General features: G+C 32.7%; 1 protein-coding gene across 4 annotated transcripts in view; it reads right to left on the bottom strand.

Annotated features, from left to right (window-relative positions):
- The window catches only part of LOC138698873 (neprilysin-1-like), a 222,694-nt gene that overhangs the window by 140,457 nt on the left and 64,417 nt on the right, over window positions 1-17,820 (bottom strand). The gene's annotated exons all lie outside the window — the stretch shown is intronic.

The following is a 17,820-nucleotide window of genomic DNA, read 5'->3' as shown; positions in this document are numbered from 1 at the left end:
ACCTACTGTACAAATGAAGGTAAGATAATCTTAAGCTCAGCATTCCCCAAGCGCCTGCAGGTCCTACTGCAAGCGAAACATTTTTAGCATAGCATAATATACTGTAGAATGGAAAATAAGCATTGCTTTGTGGGTTGTGAGTGCCCGGAATGTAGGCGGTTGATGCTCATTGCATATATTATTATGTCGTTATATTCTGTAAATTTTGCCTACCCTGGACATTTGACTACCAGCCGCCACTGGTCTCTGCCTGCCAAAGAAAGGGAATTTTTGCGTTATTTATGCCCTATTTAGGAAGACGAGTCACCACTGCTATTCCCACCCCATTATACCCTTGAGACCGGTTCATGGATGGGAGGAGTGAGAGCTGACCTAGCCACGAGGCCAGACGAAATGTGCCTCAGCTACATCGTTTCAAATGCAACCTCAAAGCCAGCAAAAACATACAAAATGCAGAAGCGAGCCCCGGCACAGGCGATCCTGGCCTCAGGAACAATGTTACTGCAAAACAGGTCTGTATACATCACAAAGTTTTCAAATGCTTCTACAGCAATATATGCGTCATTCAAATAACTGATATATTATATAAAACACAAAATTTTATTTCAGTTAAGCCAAATGACTGACACAGCCACACTTGCCACAGTCAATCAGCCGCCACTGCAAATTGTATTATTAATTACTTTAGCCTTGAACTATTTAACTAATGAAGTTAACAAAAGTAAACAATGAATGTATTTAGTAAAATTGTACTCAAATATATGGATACCGGTAATTAAATGTATGTTTCCTATTACATTATTATGATTTACAATGTTGGAATTTTCTTTAGTTGCACGGGTTTCAGAAGCTATCTTTCATTAAAGGTTTCCCTTACTCTCCATGGCTAACTATCTATACTAATATTAAATCTGTAGCCGAAATTTTTCTGGTAATTTTCGATTTTCCAAAAATAATTGGTCCTAACATATATAATTAACCACCCTGAAACCGCAAATCGCTTTTTTTTAATTTTCGTTTGTATGTCTGTCTGTCTGTATGTTTGTTACCTTTTCACGCGATAATGGATGAAAGGATTTCGATGAATATTGGAATATAAATTATGTTCGTTGTAACTTAGATTTTAGGCTATATGGCAGTCAAAATACATTATTTAAAAGGGGGTTTACAAGGGGGCCTGAATTAAATTAATCGAAATATCTCGCTTATTATTGATTTTTTGTGAAAAATGTTACATAACAAATGTTTCTTTAAAAATAATTTGCGATAAGTTTTATTCCTTGAAATATTTTGATAGGACTGATATTTAATGAGATAAATGAGTTTTAAAATTAAAATAACTGCCATCTAAGGCCGTATAATGAAATAAAAAAAAAATGACTTCGTCTATAAGAGGCCTTGGACAGCAACAATCGAAAGCTATGAAATATAGTCTACAGAGAATGTTTCTGTGTTTGTATGAAGTAATATCGGAAGCTAAATTAACCGATTTGTATAATTAATTATTATTTCACCATTGGAAAGTGTAGTTTCTCTAGATGGACATACTGCAATGCTATAATGTTATTAGAGTAACTTCTGATATAATATAATATAATGTAATAGTAGAATACAAATGCTGGGTACCAGTGGTGGTAGGCTGGTGGTATAGTGGTACGGGGTTCCATGTGACGTCATTGTGGGCGTGGCCAAAGTATTACGTCATAGTGGGCGTGGCCAAATTATTGCGTCATGGGCGGGGCTTAAGTTATGACGTCATGGAGTGGGTGGGGGGCTTAAATTATGACGTAGGAAAGGTGCGTAACGTCATAAATGGCAATCTAAGAGTTCAAGGTTAAAGTGATGACGTAGGAAAGGGGCGTAACGTAATAAATGGCAATCTAAGAGTTCAAGGTTAAAGTGTGACGTGCAGGTATGTAATGGCATGACATGTTTATCTCCTCAATGTGGAAATTATGACGTAGGAAAGGGGCGTAACTTAAATTACGTCAAGGTTAAAGTGTGACGTGCAGGTATGTAATTGCATGACAAGTTCATACATGTTTATCTCATCAATGTTGCTATGTGTGCAAATATAATGCTAAGTCATATCCGGCAATTGTTCTAGTTCATACATGTTTGAAAACTGCTATGTGTGCAAATATTACACATCCGGCGAAGAATTAATCTATCACACTTAAACACATACATTCTTTTTCTTAAGATTCTAATGTAATGGTAATTTAATTGATTGGGGAATGGGTGTTGAAACGTGGGACATAAATGGATAAAAAATTAATCTAGCACACTTGTAAATTAAACAGGATGTAGCTGAAGTGACGTTATAAATATGTAATTGAAGTTGGAAATGGGGGAGGGGGGTAAAAATGTACTTTAAGCCAATTGTTGAGTAATTGATAAAAAATATTAAGATTCTAATGTACTGGTAATTGAATTGATAAATAGTAATGGCAAATGGAAATTGGAATGTGGGAATTATTGATGGCGTAAATGGTTGTACTTTAAACCAATTTATAAAAAAATTAATCTAGCACACTTGTAAATTAAACACATACATTCTTCTCATATTATTATTATTATTCCAATGTAATACATTTTGAGTGGTTTGTTTAACGTATTTAATTTAAGCCATACATTATTACCAACATTAATTTCATCAGAATGTGACATTATTATGATTTAGAGCAGTAATTGTAGCAGATAAATCAACGTAGATAAATATTGCATGATGCAAATAATATGCAAGCTGTTAAATTCACATCCGGTGAAGACGCAAGTGCTGAATAATGGCCAGCTATCCAATGGATGTCCTGAAACTGGTTGTACTTTAAGCCAATTGTTGAGTAATTGATAAAAAATACTAAGATTCTAATGTACTGGTAATTGAATTGATAAATAGTAATGGCAAATGGAAATTGGAATGTGGGAATTATTGATGGTGTAAATGGTTGTACTTTAAACCAATTTATAAAAAAATTAATCTAGCACACTTGTAAATTAAACACATACATTCTTCTCATATTATTATTATTCCAATGTAATACATTTAATGTAGATGTATATGTTGTGTAATGCATAAGTGTGCAAATATTATGCAAGCTTGCTGAATCACTTCCGGCGACGATGCAATTGCTGAGTAATGATAAAAGCATGTTCTTTAAGCACCTGCAACGCGTCATATTACACAAATATTGCATGATGCAAATAATATGCAAGCTGTTAATTCACATCCGGTGAAGACGCAAGTGCTGAATAATGGCCACCTTATTATTATTATTATTATTATTATTATTATTATTATTATTATTATTATTATTATTATTATTATTATTATCGTTCCAATTTAATACATTTTGACGTAAGATTTATTGGATTGATTAATAATTTAATACATTTTGAAGTAACATTTATTGGATTTATTTTAAGCCATATATTATTACAGAAGCACTTCGTAATATAGTAATTGCTTCTTCTTCTTCTCATTATTATTATTATTCGTCATAAAGAAGATTAAAATGTGACGTTATAAATTTGTAATTGAAGTTGGAAATGGGTGAGGGCTGTTTATAATTTGAAATACATACGGCATAACTTAAAATGTGACGTTATAAATTTGTAATTGAAGTTGGAAATTGGGGGGGGGAATTTGATAAAATTCTAATGTAATAGTAATTTAATTGATAAATAGTAATGGGTAAGGGAAATTTGCAAGTGTTAATTGAAATTGGAATGGAGGAATTATTGATGGCGTAAATGGTTGTACTTTAAGCCAATTGACAAAAAAATTAATCTAGCACATTTGTAAATTAAACACATACATTCTTCTCATATTATTCCTATGTAATACATTTTGAGTGGTTTGTTTAGCGTATTTAACACATTATTACCAACATTCAGAATGTGACATTATTATGATTTAGAGCAGTAATTGTAGCAGATAAATCAATGTAGATGTATATGTTAAAGTGTGCAAATATTATGCAAGCTTGCTGAATCACTTCCGGCGACGATGCAATTGTTGAGTAATGATAAAAGCATGTTCCTTAAGCACCTGCAACGCGTCATATTACACAAATATTGCATGATGCAAATAATATGCAAGCTGTTAATTCACATCCGGTGAAGACGCAAGTGCTGAACAATGGCCACCTTATTATTATTATTATTATTATTATTATTATTATTATTATTATTATTATTATTATTATTATTATGATTCCAATTTAATACATTTTGAAGTAACATTTATTGGAATGATTAATAATTTAATACATTTTGAAGTAACATTTATTGGATTTATTTTAAGCCATACATTATTACTGAAGCAGTTCGTAATATAGTAATTGCTGCTTCTTCTTCTTCTTCTCATTATTATTATTATTATTCGTCATAAAGAAGATTAAAGTGCGACGTTATAAATATGTAATTGAAGTTGGAGTAATTGAAGTTGGAAATGGGGGGGGATTTGATAAAATTCTAATGTAATAGTAATTTAATTGATAAATAGTAATGGGTAAGGGAAATTCGCAAGTGTTAATTAAAATTGGAATGGGGGAATTATTTATTGCGTAAATGGTTGTACTTTAAGCCAATTTATAAAATGTTAATTGAAATTGGAATGGGGGAATTATTTATGGCGTAAATGGTTGTACTTTAAGCCAATTTATAAAAAAGTTAATCTAGCACACTTGTAAATTAAACACATACATTCTTCTCACTTTATTATTATTCCAATGTAATACATTTTGAGTGGTTTGTTTAGCGTATTTAATTTAAGCCAGACATTATTACCAACATTAAATTCATCAGAATGTGACATTATTATTTCGTAATAAAGTAATTGTAGCAGATAAATCAATGTAGATGTATATGTTATTACATAGGCATAAGTGTGCAAATATTATGCAAGCTTGCTGAATCACTTCCGGCGACGGTGCAATTGCTGAGTAATGATAAAAATATGTTTTTGAAACACCTGGAACGTGTTATATTACACAAATATTGCATGATGCAAATTATATGCAAGCTGTTAATTGGCATCCGGCGTCTTATAGCTATCTGCTATGTGTGCAAATATTATGCAATGTCACATCCGACGATGAAATTGCTGAGTAATGATAAAAAACATGTTTTTGATAATGACCTTGGAGGTAATATGGCTGGATGATGAGGTGAAATATTTAGAAGTGTAATGAAAGAAGTATTGCAGTTTGGAATAATTGACATTGAACAAGTTTAGACAGCAGTGGGAGGGGGGGCAAGATGATGAATAATACGCTCGAATTTATACAACTATTACACTATCACATATTTTATAAAAGATCTTTGTCAAAAAAACTTTGGTAGTGTAATAGCAGCCATAGCGTTAATAATGTCTCACAATATTTATTTTAATTTAGATTATACTGCATCCCCAGTCTCGGTTTGAGCTGAAGAAGAAGAAATCGCACAATTTAAATGCTCTGAGTGTAAAAAACAGTGACCATGATGAAGCGTGGTGAATGTTAAGCTTGATTATGAAGAATGTTCGAATTGTAATAAATGTTCTTTTTGGAAATAGTTTTGCACTGTAATTTCTTCTATGTCTTAACCATCCATTTCCATCTCACATGACCAAAGGGTTGGGTTCGTTTAGAGAATTAACCTATAACACTTTCCTTTCAGATATTAGTAATCCTTTTCCAATATTGAGAATTGGTATATTGGTTTTCAAATATTAATAATCCTTAAGAATTAGTGTATAAGTTGAGATTATTCTAAACATATATGTTACCAGAATATAACATAATTCCAGTGGTAGCTTATTGATTTGGGAGCGGTGGATTCATTACATGTTTGTATGATAAAACCTGAGGATGATTGAGAGAATGCCAATGATTAAACTGAATCTAGTCATTGGGGATGGGGATGTGCTTGGTAAAAGAAAATAGTAACAACATAAAATTATGCGTATATATTTATTCCTAAAAATAAATACAATGCACTGAGTAAGAAAAAAAGTAACACATACTTACATTTTTAAACATATGATATGAGTAAAAGCACTTTATACATAATCCAATAAGACACTTTGAACATTGTGTTCGAACAACGCTCTTACACCCTTTTTGCACACATCTCCTCCGACTTTTGAATGGGATATATTGTACCAAATGTTACAACTTGTCAAAAATCGTAATCTTGTGACATATACGTTACAACTTGTCGAAAATCGTAATCTTGTGACATATATGTTACACCTTTTCGACATGGTGTTGCATTATCGCAACACGAATACGATTTTCGACATGGTGTTGCATTATCGCAACACGAATACGATTTTCGACAAGGAGTTGCATTATCGCAACACGAATACGATTTTCGACATGGTGTTGCATTATCGCAACACGAATACGATTTTCGACATGGTGTTGCATTATCGCAACACGAATACGATTTTCGACATGGTGTTGCATTATCGCAACACGAATACGATATTCGACATGGTGTTGCATTATCGCAACACGAATACGATTTTCGACATGGTGTTGCATTATCGCAACACGAATACGATTTTCGACATGGTGTTGCATTATCGCAACACGAATACGATTTTCGACATGATGTTGCATTATCGCAACACGAATACGATTTTCGACATGGTGTTGCATTATCGCAACACGAATACGATTTTCGACATGGTGTTGCATTATCGCAACACGAATACGATTTTCGACATGGTGTTGCATTATCGCAACACGAATACGATTTTCGACATGGTGTTGCATTATCGCAACACGAATACGATTTTCGACATGGTGTTGCATTATCGCAACACGAATACGATTTTCGACATGGTGTTGCATTATCGCAACACGACTACGATTTTCGACAAGTTGTAACGTATATGTCACAAGATTACGATTTGTAACATTTGGTACAATATATCCCATTCAAAAGTCGGAGGAGATGTGTGCAAAAAGGGTGTAAGAACGTTGTTCGAACACAATGTTCAAAGTGTCTTATTGGATTATGTATAAAGTGCTTTTACTCATATCATATGTTTAAAAATGTAAGTATGTGTTACTTTTTTTCTTACTCAGTGCATTGTATTTATTTTTAGGAATAAATATATACGCATAATTTTATGTTGTTACTATTTTCTTTTACCAAGCACATCCCCATCCCCAATGACTAGATTCAGTTTAATCATTGGCATTCTCTCAATCATCCTCAGGTTTTATCATACAAACATGTAATGAATCCACCGCTCCCAAATCAATAAGCTACCACTGGAATTATGTTATATTCTGGTAACATATATGTTTAGAATAATCTCAACTTATACACTAATTCTTAAGGATTATTAATATTTGAAAACCAATATACCAATTCTCAATATTGGAAAAGGATTACTAATATCTGAAAGGAAAGTGTTATAGGTTAATTCTCTAAACGAACCCAACCCTTTGGTCATGTGAGATGGAAATGGATGGTTAAGACATAGAAGAAATTACAGTGCAAAACTATTTCCAAAAAGAACATTTATTACAATTCGAACATTCTTCATAATCAAGCTTAACATTCACCACGCTTCATCATGGTCACTGTTTTTTACACTCAGAGCATTTAAATTGTGCGATTTCTTCTTCTTCAGCTCAAACCGAGACTGGGGATGCAGTATAATCTAAATTAAAATAAATATTGTGAGACATTATTAACGCTATGGCTGCTATTACACTACCAAAGTTTTTTTGACAAAGATCTTTTATAAAATATGTGATAGTGTAATAGTTGTATAAATTCGAGCGTATTATTCATCATCTTGCCCCCCCTCCCACTGCTGTCTAAACTTGTTCAATGTCAATTATTCCAAACTGCAATACTTCTTTCATTACACTTCTAAATATTTCACCTCATCATCCAGCCATATTACCTCCAAGGTCATTATCAAAAACATGTTTTTTATCATTACTCAGCAATTTCATCGTCGGATGTGACATTGCATAATATTTGCACACATAGCAGATAGCTATAAGACGCCGGATGCCAATTAACAGCTTGCATATAATTTGCATCATGCAATATTTGTGTAATATAACACGTTCCAGGTGTTTCAAAAACATATTTTTATCATTACTCAGCAATTGCACCGTCGCCGGAAGTGATTCAGCAAGCTTGCATAATATTTGCACACTTATGCCTATGTAATAACATATACATCTACATTGATTTATCTGCTACAATTACTTTATTACGAAATAATAATGTCACATTCTGATGAATTTAATGTTGGTAATAATGTATGGCTTAAATTAAATACGCTAAACAAACCACTCAAAATGTATTGCATTGGAATAATAATAAAATGAGAAGAATGTATGTGTTTAATTTACAAGTGTGCTAGATTAACTTTTTTATAAATTGGCTTAAAGTACAACCATTTACGCCATAAATAATTCCCCCATTCCAATTTCAATTAACATTTTATAAATTGGCTTAAAGTACAACCATTTACGCAATAAATAATTCCCCCATTCCAATTTCAATTAACACTTGCGAATTTCCCTTACCCATTACTATTTATCAATTAAATTACTATTACATTAGAATTTTATCAAATCCCCCCCCATTTCCAACTTCAATTACTCCAACTTCAATTACATATTTATAACGTCGCACTTTAATCTTCTTTATGACGAATAATAATAATAATAATGAGAAGAAGAAGAAGAAGCAGCAATTACTATATTACGAACTGCTTCGGTAATAATGTATGGCTTAAAATAAATTCAATAAATGTTACTTCAAAATGTATTAAATTATTAATCATTCCAATCAATGTTACTTCAAAATGTATTAAATTGGAATCATAATAATAATAATAATAATAATAATAATAATAATAATAATAATAATAATAATAATAATAAGGTGGCCATTGTTCAGCACTTGCGTCTTCACCGGATGTGAATTAACAGCTTGCATATTATTTGCATCATGCAATATTTGTGTAATATGACGCGTTGCAGGTGCTTAAAGAACATGCTTTTATCATTACTCAACAATTGCATCGTCGCCGGAAGTGATTCAGCAAGCTTGCATAATATTTGCACACTTTAACATATACATCTACATTGATTTATCTGCTACAATTACTGCTCTAAATCATAATAATGTCACATTCTGAATGTTGGTAATAATGTGTTAAATACGCTAAACAAACCACTCAAAATGTATTACATAGGAATAATATGAGAAGAATGTATGTGTTTAATTTACAAATGTGCTAGATTAATTTTTTTGTCAATTGGCTTAAAGTACAACCATTTACGCCATCAATAATTCCTCCATTCCAATTTCAATTAACACTTGCAAATTTCCCTTACCCATTACTATTTATCAATTAAATTACTATTACATTAGAATTTTATCAAATTCCCCCCCCCAATTTCCAACTTCAATTACAAATTTATAACGTCACATTTTAAGTTATGCCGTATGTATTTCAAATTATAAACAGCCCTCACCCATTTCCAACTTCAATTACAAATTTATAACGTCACACTTTAATCTTCTTTATGACGAATAATAATAATAATGAGAAGAAGAAGAAGCAATTACTATATTACGAAGTGCTTCTGTAATAATATATGGCTTAAAATAAATCCAATAAATGTTACTTCAAAATGTATTAAATTATTAATCAATCCAATAAATCTTACTTCAAAATGTATTAAATTGGAACGATAATAATAATAATAATAATAATAATAATAATAATAATAATAATAATAAGGTGGCCATTATTCAGCACTTGCGTCTTCACCGGATGTGAATTAACAGCTTGCATATTATTTGCATCATGCAATATTTGTGTAATATGACGCGTTGCAGGTGCTTAAAGAACATGCTTTTATCATTACTCAGCAATTGCATCGTCGCCGGAAGTGATTCAGCAAGCTTGCATAATATTTGCACACTTATGCATTACACAACATATACATCTACATTAAATGTATTACATTGGAATAATAATAATATGAGAAGAATGTATGTGTTTAATTTACAAGTGTGCTAGATTAATTTTTTTATAAATTGGTTTAAAGTACAACCATTTACACCATCAATAATTCCCACATTCCAATTTCCATTTGCCATTACTATTTATCAATTCAATTACCAGTACATTAGAATCTTAGTATTTTTTATCAATTACTCAACAATTGGCTTAAAGTACAACCAGTTTCAGGACATCCATTGGATAGCTGGCCATTATTCAGCACTTGCGTCTTCACCGGATGTGAATTTAACAGCTTGCATATTATTTGCATCATGCAATATTTATCTACGTTGATTTATCTGCTACAATTACTGCTCTAAATCATAATAATGTCACATTCTGATGAAATTAATGTTGGTAATAATGTATGGCTTAAATTAAATACGTTAAACAAACCACTCAAAATGTATTACATTGGAATAATAATAATAATATGAGAAGAATGTATGTGTTTAATTTACAAGTGTGCTAGATTAATTTTTTTATAAATTGGTTTAAAGTACAACCATTTACGCCATCAATAATTCCCACATTCCAATTTCCATTTGCCATTACTATTTATCAATTCAATTACCAGTACATTAGAATCTTAATATTTTTTATCAATTACTCAACAATTGGCTTAAAGTACATTTTTACCCCCCTCCCCCATTTCCAACTTCAATTACATATTTATAACGTCACTTCAGCTACATCCTGTTTAATTTACAAGTGTGCTAGATTAATTTTTTATCCATTTATGTCCCACGTTTCAACACCCATTCCCCAATCAATTAAATTACCATTACATTAGAATCTTAAGAAAAAGAATGTATGTGTTTAAGTGTGATAGATTAATTCTTCGCCGGATGTGTAATATTTGCACACATAGCAGTTTTCAAACATGTATGAACTAGAACAATTGCCGGATATGACTTAGCATTATATTTGCACACATAGCAACATTGATGAGATAAACATGTATGAACTTGTCATGCAATTACATACCTGCACGTCACACTTTAACCTTGACGTAATTTAAGTTACGCCCCTTTCCTACGTCATAATTTCCACATTGAGGAGATAAACATCATACCCGCATTACGTCACACTTCAACCTTGACGTAATTTAAGTTACGCCCCTTTCCTACGTCATAATTCCCACATTGAGGAGATAAACTTGTCATGCCATTACATACCCGCACGTCACACTTTAACCTTGACGTAATTTAAGTTACGCCCCTTTCCTACGTCATAATTTCCACATTGAGGAGATAAACATGTCATGCCATTACATACCTGCACGTCACACTTTAACCTTGAACTCTTAGATTGCCATTTATTACGTTACGCCCCTTTCCTACGTCTTCACTTTAACCTTGAACTCTTAGATTGCCATTTATGACGTTACGCACCTTTCCTACGTCATAATTTAAGCCCCCCACCCACTCCATGACGTCATAACTTAAGCCCCGCCCATGACGCAACGATTTGGCCACGCCCACTATGACGTAATACTTTGGCCACGCCCACAATGACGTCACATTGAACCCCCTACCACCATACCACCAGCCTACCACCACTGGTACCCACCATTTGTATTCTACTTGTAATATAATATAATATAATATAATATAATATAATATAATATAATATAACATAATATAATATAATTTAAGTTATTTGAAGGGTTCAGAACCATAGTGGACCAAACGCCATGTACTGAATACGTAGAAAACAAGGTTTAATTAAGTTATTACATAATTCAATGGAAACCTATAACAAGTAAAATAAAGTATACACATTAAATCTAAATGATGTCAATGTTCATTAAACTATGGTTGCATGAAATAAAAATTAGAAACATGTTAATGGAATTGTCATTGCACCAATGAGTGGTCTCTGGACCATAATGATCGCATTCTAATTATTTGGATGCAATTTAAATTAAGTAACATATTAAACGATTTATCCTTCTATCAAACACGAATGTTCCCTTGATCAAATGTCCTATTTTAATTATGTAATTACTTTATATTTATTTCTAACGGCTGCAGTGGAGCGCACGGGTACGGTTAGTATATTAATAAGATCTCAGATGCATAAACTCGGTACTAGGTCATTGTTGCTATTAGATATTAATAAGCTCTCTCTCAGATGTATAAACTCGGTACAAGGTCGTTCTTATTATATATTAATAAACTGACTTTCAGATGTACAAACTCAGTACTAGGTCATTGTTGTTATTATTTATTAATAAGCTGATTCAGCTGTATAAACTCGGTACTAGGTTATTGTTGTTATTATTTATTAATAAGATGACTCTCAGATTTATAAACTCGGTACTAGGTCATTGTTGTATTATATATTAATAAGCTGACTCTCATATATAAACTCGGTACTAGATCATTGTTGTTATTATTTATTAATAAGCTGACTCAGATGTATAAACTTGGCACTGGGTCATTGTTATTATTTATTAATAAGCTGACTCTGAGATGTACAAACTCGGTACGATGTCATTATTGTTATTATTTATTAATAAGCTGACTCTCAGATGTACAAACTCAGTACTAGGTCATTGTTTTTATTATTTATTAATAAGCTGACTCTCAGATGTAAAAACTCGGTACTAGGTTATTGTTGCAATTTTTTTTATAAGATGACAATCACATGTATAAATTCGGTACCAGGTCATTGTTGTTATTATTTATTAATAAGCTGACTCTCAGATGTATATAAACTCGGTACTACCTCATTGTTGTTATTATTTATTAATAAGATGACTCTAAGATGTACAAACTCAGTACTAGCTCATTGTTGGTATTATATATTAAGAAGCTGACTCAGATGTATAAACTCGGTACTAGGTCGTTGTTGTTATCAGTGGCGGCTCGTGAACTTGTGGATTAGGAGAGCTGCAGTAGATTTCGGTACATACAAATTTTACTTCTTGATACCATTACTAATAAGTATAGGACAAAAATAAATGCACTACATATCGAAAAACCAGAACTTCCTGACTTAGTTGGGAGATGTCTGTAGGACCATTTGCTAATCCCTAAGAAAAACTAATACCATCGATTTCAGTCTGAATTTCAGATCGGCAGACACTCAACTTACAATCTACCAGTTCATTCTGAATTGTCTTAGAATAACCTTAAACAGTGACATGTTCCAAATGATTTTTTAGAGGCTCGTTAGGTTACCTACTCACGAATTGTAGCAACCCACGAAACACATCAGGGCTCTTCGAATCGTTTTTTCATCATGTCCCCTAAGGGGAAGTTCATATTGGCCACAAAATTGGATACAATCAATTTTTTTTAAATAATTTCACGATTTTTATCACTTCTTGATTATGTTTGAGAATGTTTGTTCTGTTCGTTTCATTTAATTGCACAGCAGTATGAGTTGCGTAACATAGCCAATGAAACAACATTTTTCAGGTAAGACAACGAAGATTCGTGCATTTTGCTTTTTAGGGGCAAATATCCTAAATCTGTCACACCACTCCTAGTCCATGCAGTATCACCACCGAAGGGGAGGCAAGGAAAACAAAATACAGATTTTTTTTGTTCACATCCACGTAACCACAAATGCTTAGCGTAAATTTCATCCTTATACTTCCTTACATATATGCACTATTTCGGCTGGATGAAGCTTAACTAAGATATAAGTCGGGTAACGGACGACCCTTTAATTTCGCTTCATTACATCAATCTTCTCCGCGTGGGCAAGTTGAGAAAAATAAAATTACACACACTCATGCCTGCACATTTGCACTGGTTAAGTTACGGTATTAAGATGTCACACCAAAGCAACACTCAGATATACTGATGGTCAACAATTTCCTAAAACTTGAAAAGAAGTCTCTTTCGTATTTTAGGTGTATTACAAAAGGATTCTACTCGTGCAATCATTTTGAGTTAAGGCAAATATTAGGTTCTGCTGGAGGCTGGATATAAACGTAATAATAAGGCAAAAGAGAATATTAATTTCGTTATATTAACTCGATAAGATTCTACAACAATAAGTATGTGAAAAGAAAATAAAAATTTTGTCATTAAGTTTCAAGGGAATAGAGAATCCATTTGACGCAGCATTACAATAGCGGTGTGGGAGGAGAGGAAAGATCCCTTGTTGCCTGGCTCTGCAACCACTGCAGCGAAAAATGGGTTTTAAACAGCGGCAGTTTCCCTCTGCTCCCCTTCACCTCTCTACCCCCTGACCAAGCAAGACACACTCTCTATGAGCTGACGACCCTGCAGATCCCAGGACGACTTTGAATGCAGTGTCAATTCCAATACAGTCGACGCGCAAAAAGATTATGCATAAGATAATAGCACATATTCCCGGCCAGATGAAATAAAAAGCAATTTACCAATAAAAGCTGTAACAATTCTTCTAAAAATTAAAATAAATATTATTTTTATTTTCCTGTCAAAGCAGGGAGTGCTGCAGCTCCGCAGCTCTTATGGACGAGCCGCCCCTGGTTGTTATTATAATATTAATAAGCTGACTCTCAGATGTATAACCTTGGTACTAGTTCATTGTTGTTATTATTTATTAATAAGCTGACTTTCAGATGTATAAACTCGGTACGATGTTATTGTTGTTATTATTTATTAATAAGCTAACTCTCAGATGTATAAACTTGGTACTAGGTCATTGTTGTTATTATTTATTAATAAGCTGACTCTCAGATGTATAAACTCGGTACTAGTTCATTTTTGTTATTATATATTAATAAACTGACTCAGATGTATAAATTCGGTACTAGGTCATTGCTGTTATTATAATACTAGCCGTACCCGTGTGCTCTGCTGCACCCGTTAGAAATAAATATAAAGTAATTACATAATTAAAATAGGACATTTGATCCAGGAAACATTCGTGTTTGATAGAAGGATAAATCGTTTAATATGTTACTTAATTTAAATTGCATCCAAGTAATTAAAATGCGATCATTTTGGTCCAGAGACACTCATTTGGTGTAATGACAATTCCTTTAACCTGTTTCTTAATTTTTATTACATGCAACCATATTTTAATGAAATTCACATCATTTAGATTTAATGTGTATTTTTTATTTTACTTGTTATAGGTTTCCATTGAATTATGGTAATAACTTAATTTTAACCCTTGTTTTCTACGTATTCAGTAAATGGCGCTTGGCCCACTATGGTTGTGAACCCTTCTAATAACTAAAATTATATTATATAATATTACATATTATATTATATTGTATTATATTATATTATATTATATTATATTATATTATATTATATTATATTATATTATATTATATCAGAAGTTACTGTAATAACATTATAGCATTACAGTATGTCCATCTAGAGAAACTACACTTTCCAATGGTGAAATAATAATTAATTATACAAATCGGTTAATTTAGCTTCCGATATTATTTCATAGAAACACAGAAACATTCTGTGTAGGCTATCTTTCATAGCTTTCGATTGTTGCTGTCCAAGGACCCTTATAGACGAAGTCATTTGTTTTTTAATTCATTACACGGCCTTATATGGCAGTTATTTTAATTTTAAAACTCATTTATCTCATTAAGTATCAGTCCTATCAAAATTTTTCAAGGAATAAAACTTATCGCAAATTATTTTTAAAGAAACATTTGTTATGTAACATTTTTCACAAAAATAAAAAATAAGCGAGATATTTCGATTTATTTAATTCAGGCCCCCTTATAACCCCCATTTTAAATAATGTATTTTGAATGCCATATAGCTTAAATCTAAGTTACAACGAACTTAATTTATACTCTAATATTAATCGAAATCCGTTCAGCCATTATCGCGTGAAAAGGTAACAAATATACAGACAGACAGACAAAAAATCCAAAAAAGCGATTTTCGGTTTCTGGGTGATTAATTGTATATGTTAGGACCAATTATTTTTGGAAAATCGAAAATTACCAGAAAAATTTTGGCTACAGATTTATTATTAGTATAGATTAATAAGCTGACTCTCAGCTGTATAAACTCGGTACTATGTCATTGTTGTTATTATAACATTAATAAGCTGACTCTCAGATGCATATACTCGTTACTAGATCATTGTTGTTATTATAATATTAATAATCTGACTCTCAGATGTATAAACTCGGTATTAGTTCATTGTTGTTATTATAACATTAATAAGCTGACTCTCATATGTATAACTCGGTACTAGGTCATTGTTGTTATTATTTATTAATGAGGTGACTCTCAGATGTATAAACTGTGTACTAGATCATTGTTGTTATTATAATACTAATAAGCTGACTCTCAGATGTATAAGCTCGGTACTAGGTCATTGTTGTTATTATAATATTAATAAGCTCTCAGATGTATAAACTCGGTACAGTACTAGGTCATTGTTGTTATTGTAATATTAATAAGCCGACTTTCAGATGTATAAACTCGGTACTATACTTGTTTTTTTGAAAAAATGGGACATGACAGGAGCGTTGCGATCAGAAAAACAACTGAATGTCACATATCGTGGTAGGCGTGTTGCTATGGTATCAACGGTTGAGTTACCAAACTTACAGTTCGCACCAGTGGCGGCTGGTGGTTTGAAAGTATGGCGGTGCACAATGGATATCGAAGAGGGGTTAAACACACTTTACTTTAAAGTTTAAAACAGTGAATACCTGAGGGCGTATACATATAAAGCTAATTTATATGCAATTAATAAGTAAAATGACTAAATACAAGCATACCTATTTGTACAGAAAGTACAAAAATGGAAGGGATCGTGGGCGGAGCTTCTGCGTTCTCTATATTGCGATTTACTTATTTACTTACTTACTTACTGGCTTTTAAGGAACCCAGAGGTTCATTGCCGCCCACACATAAGCCCGCCATTGGTCCCTATCCTGAGGAAGATTAATCCAGTCTCTATCATCATATCCCACCTCCCTCAAATCCATTTTAATATCTTCCCATCTACGTCTCGGCCTCCCTAAAGGTCTTTTTCCCTCAGGCCTCCCAACTAACACTCTATATGCATTTCTGGATTCGCCCATACGTGCTACATGCCCTGCCCATCTCAAACGTCTGGATTTAATGTTCCTAATTATGTCAGGTGAAGAATACATTGCGTGCAGTTCTGTGTTATGTAACTTTCTCCATTCTCCTGTAACTTCATCCCTCTTAGCCCCAAATATTTTCCTAAGCACCTTATTCTCAAACACCCTTAACCTATGTTCCTCTCTCAAAGTGAGAGCTCTATATTGCGATTTACTCTCATGAAAAACATTTGAGCACAGAATCGTCAACAGAATGCTACCAAGTACCAAATGCAACGTTTTCATTCATAAAATTCAAATGCAGCTTTCGTAGGCTGTCGGGAGATAGCAGCACTTATTGTCAGAACGACAACTCTTAGAACTTTAAAGCAAAATACAAGCTCTTTTATGTATTGTGCCGTTTGTGTGCATGTAGATTGAGAAAATAATATGCGAAATATGCGACTGTTCGTTGCACAAGCCGAATGAATACATTTTTCATGCTTATTACTTCGGACAAATGTCTAGTTGAAACAGATACTTTCCCAGTGAATTTAGTTTCTTCCGCACTGACGTTGGTATCCATGTCAGGGAGTGCGACAAACCTCTATCACCCTTGTCCCCGCACTAGCCGAACATCTCTATAAACTACCTTCCATAGGTTTGCAACATCTCTGCAAACCAAGAGGCTCGGAGGCTCCTGCAGATGTACATAACAAGACGCCAGCTGCAGATAGTCATGAATGATTTTTTATGTAGGTTATTTTACGAC

The sequence above is a fragment of the Periplaneta americana genome, chromosome 1 (assembly GCF_040183065.1).
Source record: "Periplaneta americana isolate PAMFEO1 chromosome 1, P.americana_PAMFEO1_priV1, whole genome shotgun sequence".
In the NCBI taxonomy this organism is placed as follows: Eukaryota; Metazoa; Arthropoda; class Insecta; order Blattodea; family Blattidae; genus Periplaneta; species Periplaneta americana.
Note: the sequence above shows the minus strand (reverse complement) of the source record. Positions and strands in the feature narration are given on the sequence as shown.